At 44.6% G+C, this 12,106-nt stretch overlaps 1 protein-coding gene across 5 annotated transcripts in view; it reads left to right on the forward strand.

Moving 5' to 3' along the window:
* The window catches only part of PPP4R3B (protein phosphatase 4 regulatory subunit 3B), a 2,189,617-nt gene that overhangs the window by 1,935,204 nt on the left and 242,307 nt on the right, over window positions 1–12,106 (forward strand). The window lies entirely within an intron of this gene.

The following is a 12,106-nucleotide window of genomic DNA, read 5'->3' on the forward strand; positions in this document are numbered from 1 at the left end:
CCTAATTCATCTGGGACAACTACTGGTAAAGACAGATAATACTACGGTCATGTGGTACATAAACAAGCAGGGGGGCACGCATTCTTACCCCCTTTGCAGACTAGCCGTGGCTTTATGGGACACAGCATTGACTTACCAAGTTCATCTGCAGACACAATTCCTGCCAGGAAAGGACAATACTCTGGCAGACGAACTAAGCAGAAACCTCATGGATCCCCACGAGTGGCACCTGAATCCACAAGTCTTCAGCATGATAACAAAGAAATGGAGACGCCCGGACATAGATCTATTTGCCTCCCCTCACAGCTATCAACTAAAAAGATTCTGCACAAGGACTTATCACAGACAAGCATGGAAAGTGGACGCGTTATCTTTCAACTGGAAAAACCTATCAGTATATGCCTTTCCTCCACTGCCTCTTCTCCCCAAGGTACTCCTAAAGGTGAGACACCAGAAACCAAAAATGATTCTGATTGCCCCAGACTGGCCCTGCCAGTACTGGTATCCGATCTTAAGGAACTTGTCTCAATGCCCAGCCTGGACCTTACCTCAAATACCTCATCTACTGTCCCAACAAAACATTCAAATTCTGCACAGCCAACTCAGGACTCTAAACCTCGCAGCATGGCGGATAATGTAGCCATACAAAGCACACCTCTCAGTATAGCTGTGATGGATGTCATTTTGGAAGCCAGAAGGCCTAGTACTAGAAAATCCTATGCTGGAAAATGGAAGAGATTTTGTGCTTGGAACCAAGCTCAAGGAACTGACACAGCTGTACCAAATATTCCTCAGATTTTACAATACTTAACTGAGATGCTAGACAAAGGCCTATCTTTTTCATCAATTAAAATTCATGCCTCTGCCATTTCGGCTCATTACAATACAGAGCCCACCACTCTTTTCTCATCCTTTATTAAGGCAGTATCTCAGAGGAGCCAAAAATTTAAGGCCTCCAAGGAGATCGCCAGTGCTTGCATGGGACCTCAATTATGTCTTGGAAAAACTCGCCCTACCTCCTTTTGAGCCAGCTGCTACTGCGCATATAAAGTTTATATCTTGGAAAACAGCTCTGCTCCTAGCAATAACTTCTGCAAGACGAGTGTCAGAGCTACAGGCTCTCATGGCTGTGGAACCTTTTATCATTTTTTATCCAGACAGGGTCTCTCTGAGGACAAACCTTACATTTATCACTAAGGTGGTGTCCGGTGTAGCCCTTAACCAAACTATTCATTTGCCAACTTTTTATCCAAATCCACAGAACAAGAGGGAGAATATTCTGCATTCTTTGGACGTACACAGACAACTTAGATCCTATTTGGACAAAACTAAAGTTTTCAGAAAGACAGAACAATTACTAATGGCGTATGCTGCAGGATCACAAGGGAAGGCCATCTCCAAGCAGACTATTTCAAAGTGGATAGGTCACTGCATTTGTTTCTGCTACTCAGCATGGCAAGCCAGTGCCTAAGGGCATTAGGCCACATTCAACCAGAGCTGCAGCCACTTCTGCAGCCTTTCTCAGGGGAGTACCAACCAAAGACATTTTAGAGGCTGCTACTTGGAGTTCAGTGCACACCTTTACAAAGCATTACAATCTGCCACCTTACTCTAAATCCAGAGCAGGCTTTGCCACTGCAGTTCTGCAGGGCCTCATAGCCGCTCATAATGTTGTTTAGCTCCAGCCCCCCAACCATAGCTTTGGGACTCTACCCAAATGTAATGACTGCAGCAGTGAAACACGAAGAACATAGTACAGTTGTGTACACTTACCATAAATGTAGATGTTCGAGTGTATTGACTGTTGCAGTCCAGGTTACCCACCCACCATCCCCCTTATTTCTGCTGGAACTTATCTTTACTTCTCTGATCTATACAACCAATGTGGTGTATTTGCTTGTGGATGAAGGTAAAGTTTATTTTGATGCATGTATGTTTTATATATATATCTAGCCTACCCTTTAGGGGGCACCTGACATCTGGGGCAAGAAAAACTGAAAGAAAATGGTGTCTGCTGCATCTTTTATATACCCCTGATGACCTGACTTCAGGGAAGGGGCGACAGCAACCGACGCAGGACCCAAGACTTTGGAATTCACGCCTGCTGAGGGCAACCTGCCAGCAGGATTACCCAAATGTAATGACTGCAACAGTGAATACACTCGAACATCTACATTTATGGTAAGTGTACTTTTCCATTCTTACTGCGTCATCTGTTAAGGTCCAGACCACGACATCCCTCGCTGTCGGTTTTGTGCTTTGTTCAAAGCCAGAACTATACATTGTCGGGCCCTTATTGTAGCTAAATATTTTCGCTCTCAATCTCCGTATTCCAAAATGGCTTCCGTAAGTCATCCGACTACCGATCTTCCGAAAAAACGTAAGGATAAAGACAGACCGCACAGGTCCAAAACTGCAGACGACCCTTCCGTTAAGCTAGTCGCCAGTTCGCCAGTCTTCATTGAGACGCTTTCGCGGTCCCTGGTGCCCGCTTCTGTGTATTCGCAGGCCGCTACCGAAACCCATTCAGAGTCCAGTATGCAGCGAAAGTCTTTTTTGACTAAGGATCCTGCAGATGTCTCTACCTTGAATGGTTCCAGAGCATTGGCTCTGCTCCACAGAGGGATGGTTAATGAATCAATGGGGTGGCAAAAGCTGACACATTTTGGCTGTCCTTATGAATGGCCTCTGGCAGTTGGCCACGTACCTACCTATGAATCTATGCATACAGTATCTGCATATGCTGATAGCTTAAATTATTGTTCATGTGTTGACTTACCTTATGCCAATGGCTGTTGTGTGTGCAATAGTTGAGGGCTGCCTATGTTGGATGCACAGAGTAGACTGCCTGTACATTACAATTTACAGGTAGTCTTGTGCGTGTGCCATCCATTTTTACTGTGTGTGCAGGTGGAGAAAGGTGTCAGTCCCTAGGTTCCTACACTGTCAGTGTGTGTGCTATATGTTCCCTCTTTGCCAAGGCATGGGCATACTGGGCACGCCTCCGTCTGCATACTGGGGCTGGCTCAGGGTGTTCGTGGTCTGAGTACCTCTGTGCCTGTGGGGCCCTTAGCAATGGTGGTGGGCTGTGAGGGCATTTACCATTCTGCCCCTGCTGCAGCTGTTTCCGCAGGACCATATTGTTTAGCATGGCACACACTATGAAGATGTGGGCACATGTGCCTGGAGAGTACTGCAAGGCTCCACCAGATATGTCCAAGCAATGGAAGAGTGATTTCAACATCCCAAACACACGCTCTATAATGATTCTGGTTTGCGTGTGCCCCATTTTGGTGTTCCTGCATGGGTGTGTGTGCATTTCTGATGGGAGTCATCATCCACGGTTCCAGTGCATAGCCAGCATCCCCCACCAGGTGGCCATTTGGGATGTCCCCCCCTGGCAAATAACTGATACAGCTGTGAGGCATGCCAGATGTGGGAGTCGTGATAGCTTCCAGGGCTGCCAGCACACACATCCATGATAATGCCCTGGGCATTGCACATGATCTGGCAGTGGATGGAGGTGTATCCCTTGCGGTTTATGTAGCATCTACCCTGCTCACCTGGTGGTGACTTGATGTGTATGTGCGTGCAGTCTATTGCACCCAGTACCTCCGGGTATTCTGCCACACGGTGGAAGAGATGTATATTGCTGGCCAACTCCTCCTGCATTTGTGGGATGTATATGTGCTCATTGGCATGTGGTAACATGGCATCCAGGAACTGGTGTAGTACCCTGGATGCTGATGCCTGTGAGGTACCCATGATATCCCCAGCTGGTCTTTGAAAGGTACCTGTAGCTAGTATTTTCAGGTGTACACATACCTTCGTATCCACTGGGATGGGTTCCCTACTGTTTGTTCTGGCTCTGAGGCGTGGCCGGCACAGCTCCACAAGTTGCTGTAGAGTGTCCCTGTCCACCCTGTAAAGCTCTACTATCTCCAGATCATGTAGCCCCTGGTAGGTTACCCTGGGTCTGAACACTCTCCTCCTCTGGTGCCTGCAGTGGTCATGTGCATCATCCTCTACACCACCTTCAGTCTCCAACACATGCTGGTGGATCAAAGCTATGGCAGCCCCTAACATGTACATAATAAAAGTTCCCCGTCTGTATACACCACTGGTGCGGAGTGGGAATACACAAATGTGTGTGAGGTGCTTTTACACTTTATAGTATTGTGCTATGGATGCTGCTGATGTAAGTGGGTGTGTATGAGCTATTCCAGCTGCTGTGTGTCTTAATTATGGGTTTTGCAATGAGTACTGCATATGTGGGGCCTTTACTGTGGAGATCTACTTGTCTGCCTTGATTAATCTGTTGCCCTTTAATTCACTTTTAGACCTGGATCCCCTCCCATTATCTGGCATGCATCCACCTGCCGTCTTTCTTGTTTTGTACGCTCCCTATTCAGTCCTGGCGAAATGTGCCTTGTAGCTGATATACTGCATATCACCTTTGTTCTGCTTCGACACTTTGCTGTTTTCTTTGCCCCTCCCCTTCTCTGTTCTTCAGGTAGCTGTCTGCCGCCTTGTTAGCTGTTGTCAGTGGCCCACTGTAGGCTCCTGGGTGTTAATTAGTCGTTTGTACTCCAATTTCACTGCTGCAGCATTTCCTTATTTCTTTCCTATATCCTTCCTGTTTCAGCTGCAATGCCCGCCACTCATACCCGTTTACCAGGTTTACGTGCATTTTCATCTCCGTTCACATGCATACTCTATTTACTCTCATCTAAGCATAGCTATCCTGCAGCTTTGCCTAGCTAGGGGCAGACCAGTTTAGCAATCCTCCTATGTGCTTACTGCAATGGCGACACACCCCTCTCTTGATGTCCTCTTTATCTCAAGGGCTCACCTTGGTGTTATAACGCTACGCTGTGATGTGCATCCTTACAGCAGCGGGGAATCTGTGATTCACTATTACTCCTTTCATTTGCATGGCATTCCCTACTAATTCCTAGCTACTGCGCATAACACTGTCACTGCCCCTTAGCAACCCTTGTGCCATGAGTATGGTGTAGCATGCCTGACAATGACTATTATGGGGAAATCGTGATATGTGTTTCATTGCGGTTTTATTCTATATTTTTATATATTCCTTGCGATCCCCTTTGTGCTCCGCTGCCTTGCGCTTCCACGTCGCGATAGTGCGACTATATATATTAAATGTTAATTTCATATTTTATAGTTTTTTTTTATGCCAGTGGCTATATATTTAGCCATTAGCATATATTAAAAATATAATACATGTGTCTGGTCAGCTGTCATGGCTCCGATTTTACGTTTGCAAAAATGTAAACCGTTTTTTACGGTTTACATTTCTGCATGTTTACACTACGCTTGCACCACTTCCTGAATCGCTACATACCTTCATTTGCATGCTACACTGCTGCAAATCGGGTAATTAGCATACAAGGCTCAGGAGTTTTGCTGGCGTAGCGTGCGCAGGTAGTGCACGTGGGAACGGCTCATACCTGAATCGCTCGGCGGCCATCTTTGGTGTTAGAACGCCGATGCTACGCCTGCACCTGGCGCAAGCTTCATGAATCCCGGGATTTATCTTTTAATTACACAAAACTGTGCTAAATATGTGCCAGTCTGTCCTTTATGTGCCAAATCTTTTTGTACTTTTCAGAATAAAAGTCTGCATATACTGTAGTTCGGTTAAGAATGTTTTATTTTCTACAGTGGAAGTAGATGCCAATAATATCCAAATCAAATCTTACCGTGTTCAGTAACAGTGCTGATAAACTGAAATAGACTGAATTATAATGTCTGTAGCTTCTGCACTGATACCGTCGGTAATTTCTGCACTCATAATGTCAAATCTTACTGTCTGCAGTAACAATGCTGATAAACTGAAGTAGACTATTAGACTAAATTATAATGTCCGTAGCTTCTGCACTCATTATACTGTCCATAAATCATGTACTCGGAATGTCAGATCTTACTGTCTCCAATAACAGTGCTGGTAAAGTGATGAAATAGACTGAATTATAATGTCCGTAGCTTTATTTTTTTTCTCCTGAACAGTATAATTAGTATTTTGAAGTGCTGGATATTTGACCTGCCATCTGCACTTAACTCTCGAGTGTCTGTACCAAACTTCTGTGGACCACACTCCAATGACTTTCTGCTTATCAGTCTGAATGAACTAACTGATCGCTGTGTCTGAAGCATCTCCTAATAATACTAAAACCTTGTAAATCTCTACACACCTCTTAAGCCTTAGTTGCGAAGCCTGTTTGTACTTAATGTACTGCACATTCTGTTATAACATTTTATTCTTATCAGTATTCTTGACTGAAGATTACTGAAACATTCCTTTTTATAATATGGCTGTGTTTACTATATTTATGTCTAACAAAATACATTTAAATGAAACCTAAATTTATACAACAGATAGTTTCAGACAAATTGGTTCTGAAAGTCATCCATCAAGGTTACAAATGGAAGTGGCAGGAAATTCCTCCTGTCCAGGAGGTCATTCCTCATCCTCCAGATCAGAGACTTTTGTTTGTCAGTGCTTCATCATATACTGTCTTAAGGAGTAATAGAAACAGCTCCGCCTTCCCAGGTGGGGGAAGCGCTTTTATTCAAGGATGTTACTAGTGCCAAAGAAAGAAAGAAAAACATTATTGGAGACCAGTTCTGGATCTTTCTTTCCTAATCTTGTTTGTGGTAGTGCCCAAATTCAAAATGATGTCACTTCACAACCTGTTACCTCTTCCTCTTTCAATCCTGGTAACACTAAACTTAAAAGATGCTTATCACATCCATGTTCATCCAGACTTCAGATCTTTCTTAAAGTTTTGTGTGCCTGGATCACATTATCAATTCTCTACCTTACACATTGGATTGCCCACTGCACCAAGAGTATTCACATAATTTCTAGCTCCAGTTATAGCTCGTTGCAGGCTACAGGGTATCCACACGTTTCCATATTTGGATGACTTGCTTCTCTTTGTAGAGTTTTTAAAAGTGTCAGGACTCTCTCTCTCTCTTGGGTGAGATATCTCTTACACAAGCTGGGAGTCCAAGAAAACATTCAAATGTTTTTCCTAACTCTTTCACAAAAGATTGTGTTCTTGAGATGTCAACTAGATAACTCCGTTCAAAAAGTTTTTCTTCCACAGGAAAAATAAAACTTTATCTAGATCGATTTCTACGGTTTTCCACTCAGTTTTCAGCCACTGCAAGGGAATATGGCAGGATTTGGGGTCTCATGGCATCTGTGATTCTCATGATACCCCTGGCAAGATTCTACTTGAGAAAGATACAGTAGTATCTGAAATCACTTTGGTCCCATCATCAGCACCCTTTTTTATCCTTTCATGTCCCAGTGATGCAGTTTGTCAGAAAATAAATCTTTTGTTGGAGACAACAGATATCCTTAAATCCAGGTCTCCCCTTCTCCTTCCCTACTTCAATGCAGTCATTTACCACAATTTGGCCTTTGAGGAGCAGTTTCAGAAGGGATAAAAGTGCAGGGAGTGTGGGACATCAAGGACAGATGAAATTAAATATCAAGGAGATGCTTGTCCTCATCAAGTCACTTAACTGTCTGAACCATCTTTGGTCCCTGGGACCTCTTCAAGTGGTTACAGATAATGCCACAGTCATGCGTCATATAAGCAAGGGAGAACAAGGTTGTACCCACTTTGCATACTAGCCATGTCAGCTTGGGATATAGCATCACAGCACAGTTGCACTCTGTAGATATCCTCCATTCCTTCAGAGCAAACTTGTGTGGCAGACAAACTGAGCAGGACCAGGGCAGACACTCACAGATGTAAACTAGATCAGGTGGTCTTCCAAGAACTGATTCATCTTTGGGAGGAGTTCCTTAAGTGGACCTCTCTACCTCCTTTCTGAACAAAAATCTGGTGAGATTCTGTGCCAGGGCTCCATGCAAGAAGGCCTAAAAGACAGATGCTTTTTCTTTTCCTTAGACAGGAGTGTACTTGTATGCTTGTCTACTCTTTCTATTAATATCCTGAATACTTCTGAAGATTCAAAGTGACTCCGCCAAGATCATTATGGTGACTCTCTTCTGGCCCAGGGATCCATGGTTATCCCTTCTGGGGCCATGGGCAGTTAACACAAGCTTCTTCGCAGACTGGATCTACCCACACAAGAAGGGTGTTTAACATACCCTGTGATGCCCATGCACTAGCCCACAAATCAGGGAGCTTCAATCCTCACCACTAACACCAGTTAGGAGTGTCCGTATAGGGGAAAGGATAATAAATACAGACACAGTAAAGTACAGTTTCCCTTAAGAGCACACATATCACAGTCTGTGGCTGGCTTTTCCCTTTCTATCCAGGTCCCCAATAAGACTCCCCACTGGTACAGCTATAGGGTCCAGATCTCAGCCTAGTGGGCAAGCTAAAACCTCCAGCACAGTCTCTGTCCAACCAGTGCTTCGTGTCCCTGCCAAAGTAGCCGACACAGACACACACACACTTTGAGATAAGAGTTATATACAGATACTCCTGGGGAAGACTGGCACAGGTTCTCCAGCTGTGCCCCTTTTACCCAGACTATACAGTAGTACCACTTGCCACCACCAACTAATATTTATCAGCTACCAAAAGGCCCTTATGAAAGGGTGTCCAATTATACTGTGCAATATTATTATCCAAATGGTAAGTGCAACTGAACAGTCAAGCCTTATTTGGAGTGACTTTGTACAGTATCACTCTATATATATATATATATATATATATATATATATATATATATATATATATATATATATATATATATGCAGTGTACTCTAGAGATCAAATTATCTCTACACAAAACAGCCACAGTTGAAAGGTTTAAAATATGTAATAATAAAGAATAAAAACACAAGACAAAACTTATTACTACACAGTGCTAGTCGAGTTCAGAGATCAGAGAGAAATACTTAAAATAATACAGTACAAAAGTTCTGACAGCAATACAGAAAAAACTAATCTAATCTTCCTAGTTCCTAGCTATATCTAAGAGAAAACACAGTTCAAAAATAAACTTACATATAGAACACAGGGAGAGCTGGTGAGTTGGATGTTCTCTAGACAAATGCTCAAATGCCCTCATTATTTCTGTCCTTAAACTGATAACACAGTACCATGGATTCATTTCAGATGACCTGTTCCCAGGCTAACAGAAACTCAGACGTTAATAGCCCTTTTGATCTTGCAGCTGGTCAGGAAGCCAGAGCAATAAAATAAATTATACATGCAAATTCTAGCAGTTAACTCTGGTCTCAAGACAATAGCCAGAATTCATTCATCCAGACATTTCTGATCCAAGTCCCGAGATCAAAGACAGTCATGAAATGCTTGACTTGTCAGCTTTCTTACAGCAGGGTGCACTGTTGTTACATTTTTTCAGTTCAACATCCAATACAGTCCTTTCACATTTAAGAGAACAAGCCTGTGGCTTATATTAATATTTACAAATGACAGAATTATCTACAAATTCTATCCAGCTACGCTGGCAGCCTTCACCTATCTTCACCCATCTCCCCCCCTGGAGAACTCAGGCTAGTTTTTCAAGTGACCCTTGAGAAACGTTGCTTGAGAGGGTTAGATTTGAGCATGCCTTACCCCATTCCCTGTCTTGAGAGCCTATCTGCGTTAACATTGCTAATCCCACTGCGGTGCTGCACTGACATATCATATGCTTGCAACCCTAGACTCCATCTTATCAACTTGACATTTTGCTGGCTGACTCTGTTTAAATTGTGGTCTGTCACTACAGTAAATTTTCTTCCATACAGATAAGGCTGACGTTTTTGCAGTGCCCACACTGTGGCTATACATTCCTTTTCTACAGCTGCATAGGATTCCTCCCTGGATTGGAGCGTATGACTGAGATAAACCACAATGGGTGCTCTTCTCCCTCTGAAGAAATCTGGCTAAGTACAGCCCCCACCCCATGGTTTGAAGCATCCACCTGCACAACAAATTATTTGCTTTACTCTGGACTGGCTAACACAGGGGATCCTTCCAAAGCTTCTTTAAGCTTCTGGAATGCCTGCTCACATGCTGGGGTCCACACTACCTTATCTGGCCTGTTTTTCCTTGTCAGGTCTGTGAGGGGAGCAGCTATGGTACTATAACTGGGGATGAATTTTCTGTGTAAGAATGCCCTCACCTGCTTTTTGGCAACAGGTGCAGGCCATGCCTGAATGGCTTCTACTTTGGCAGGTTCTGGCCTGATGTTACCACTCTGCACTCTGTCCCAGGTAGGAGCCCTCTGCCATACCCACCTGACATTTGCTCGGCTTAATGGTCAACCCTGCCCTCTGTAGTCTGCCCAGCATTTCCCTGACATGTTGAAGGTGCTCTTGCCAGGACTGGCTGTAGATGGCAATATCATCTAGGTAAGCAAGGGAAAACCCTCCTGCTCCTGCGAAGATATGATCTACCAGTTTCTGGAAAGATGCTGGGGCATTTTTCATCCCAAAGGGCATCTTTGTGAACTCATACAAGCCAAAAGGAGTCACAAAGACTGACCTCTCTCTAGCACTGGGTGTCAAGGGCACAAGCCAGTAAGCTTTGGTAAGATCAATAGTTGTAAGATACTTTGCCCCACCCAGCTGCTCTAGGGCCTCATCTGTCCTAGGCATAGGGTAAGCATCTGACTCTGTGTGACTATTTAATTTCCTGTAGTCCACACAGAACCTGGTGTTGCCATCCATCTTTGGCACCAGCACCACTGGTGAGGCCCAGGGACTGTTAGACTCTTGAATTACCCCTAGTTCCAACATCTCCTGTATCTTCTCCCTCAGAGTCTGTTTAACTCTCTCAGGCACTCTATAAGGGGCCTGCCTAATAGGCCTTTGGGGTCCTGTATCCACCTGGTGCTGCACCAGGTGAGTGCACTCTGGTTTCCCAGTAAACATAGGTTCATAGGTTGGTACTAGGCTATCGGCCCTAGGGCCTATGCAAGCCTAGCCATAACAATTCCCTGGATATTTCTTCCCACAATATTTACTTCTCTGGACCCCTGTCTAGCAGGGCGACTGACGTGATCCCCGGGGTGAATTTCCTATCTCCCATCCAATCATCAAGATTCCTTTTGAAGAGGGCCAAGGAGACGCTCTGCTTGACATTTATGGGCAGTCTATTCCAGAGTATGGGGAGTCTTTGGGTCAGGAACCTATCCCTCCAGCATGTTTTGGTCCCCAAACATGTTCCCAAACTCCTGTAACACTGCTCGTATTTCTCGAACCAGGGTAGGAGATAACTCCTGGGACATTGCTACTCATTCCACTGAGGTGTCGGTCTGAGCCTCACTGAGGAGATCATTCTCCAGATCTCCCTCAGACTCCTCTTGCAATCCACTGCAAAGGCTCAGCACAAGGGCCTCCTTATCATGGTAAGGTTTCATTATGTTAACATGGTACAGTTTGTGCCCCTGACTAGCAGTTCCACCGTGTAGTTAACATCACTTACCTTTCTTACCACCTTGTAGGATCCCTCCCAAGCTGCTTCCAGCTTGTTGTGTCTGACAGGAATGAGAACCATTACCTGCTGCCCTACTGCATACTCTCTAGCTCAAGCATTCCTGTCATACCATACCTTTTTCTGGTATAGGGCTTCTGCCAGATTCTCCAGGGCTATGCCCATGAGTTCCCTGAGCCTTGTCCTGAGGTTTAGGACATATGCCACAATGGACTCTTTGAGATTCAGACTCACCTTCCCACTCATCTCGAATTAAATCTAGAGGTCCCCTCACCCTATGCCCATACAGCAACTCAAAGGGTGAAAAACCTGTGGATCCCTGGGGAATCTCTCTGTAAGCAAACAGATGGGGCAAATATTTGTCCCACTCCCTCTTAAACTGGTCTGCAAATGCCCGTAGCATGGACTTGAGTGTAGAGTTTAACATCTCAACAAGACCATTAGTCTGGGGATGGTAGGGGGTGGTGTTCAGGTGCTTCACCCCACAGTACTTCCACAGACAAGCCAGCAGGTCTGCCATGAAATTCGCACCTCTGTTAGTCAGTATTTCTTTTGGGAAACCTACCCTGCTGAAAATCTCTAACAAAGCATTTCCCACCTTTTCTGCCTCAGTGGAGGACAAAGCCACTGCCTCAGGGTATCTT

Source organism: Protopterus annectens, chromosome 1.part2 (genome assembly GCF_019279795.1).
Source record: "Protopterus annectens isolate FY-2018-M chromosome 1.part2, PAN1.0, whole genome shotgun sequence".
Lineage (NCBI taxonomy): Eukaryota > Metazoa > Chordata > Ceratodontiformes > Protopteridae > Protopterus > Protopterus annectens.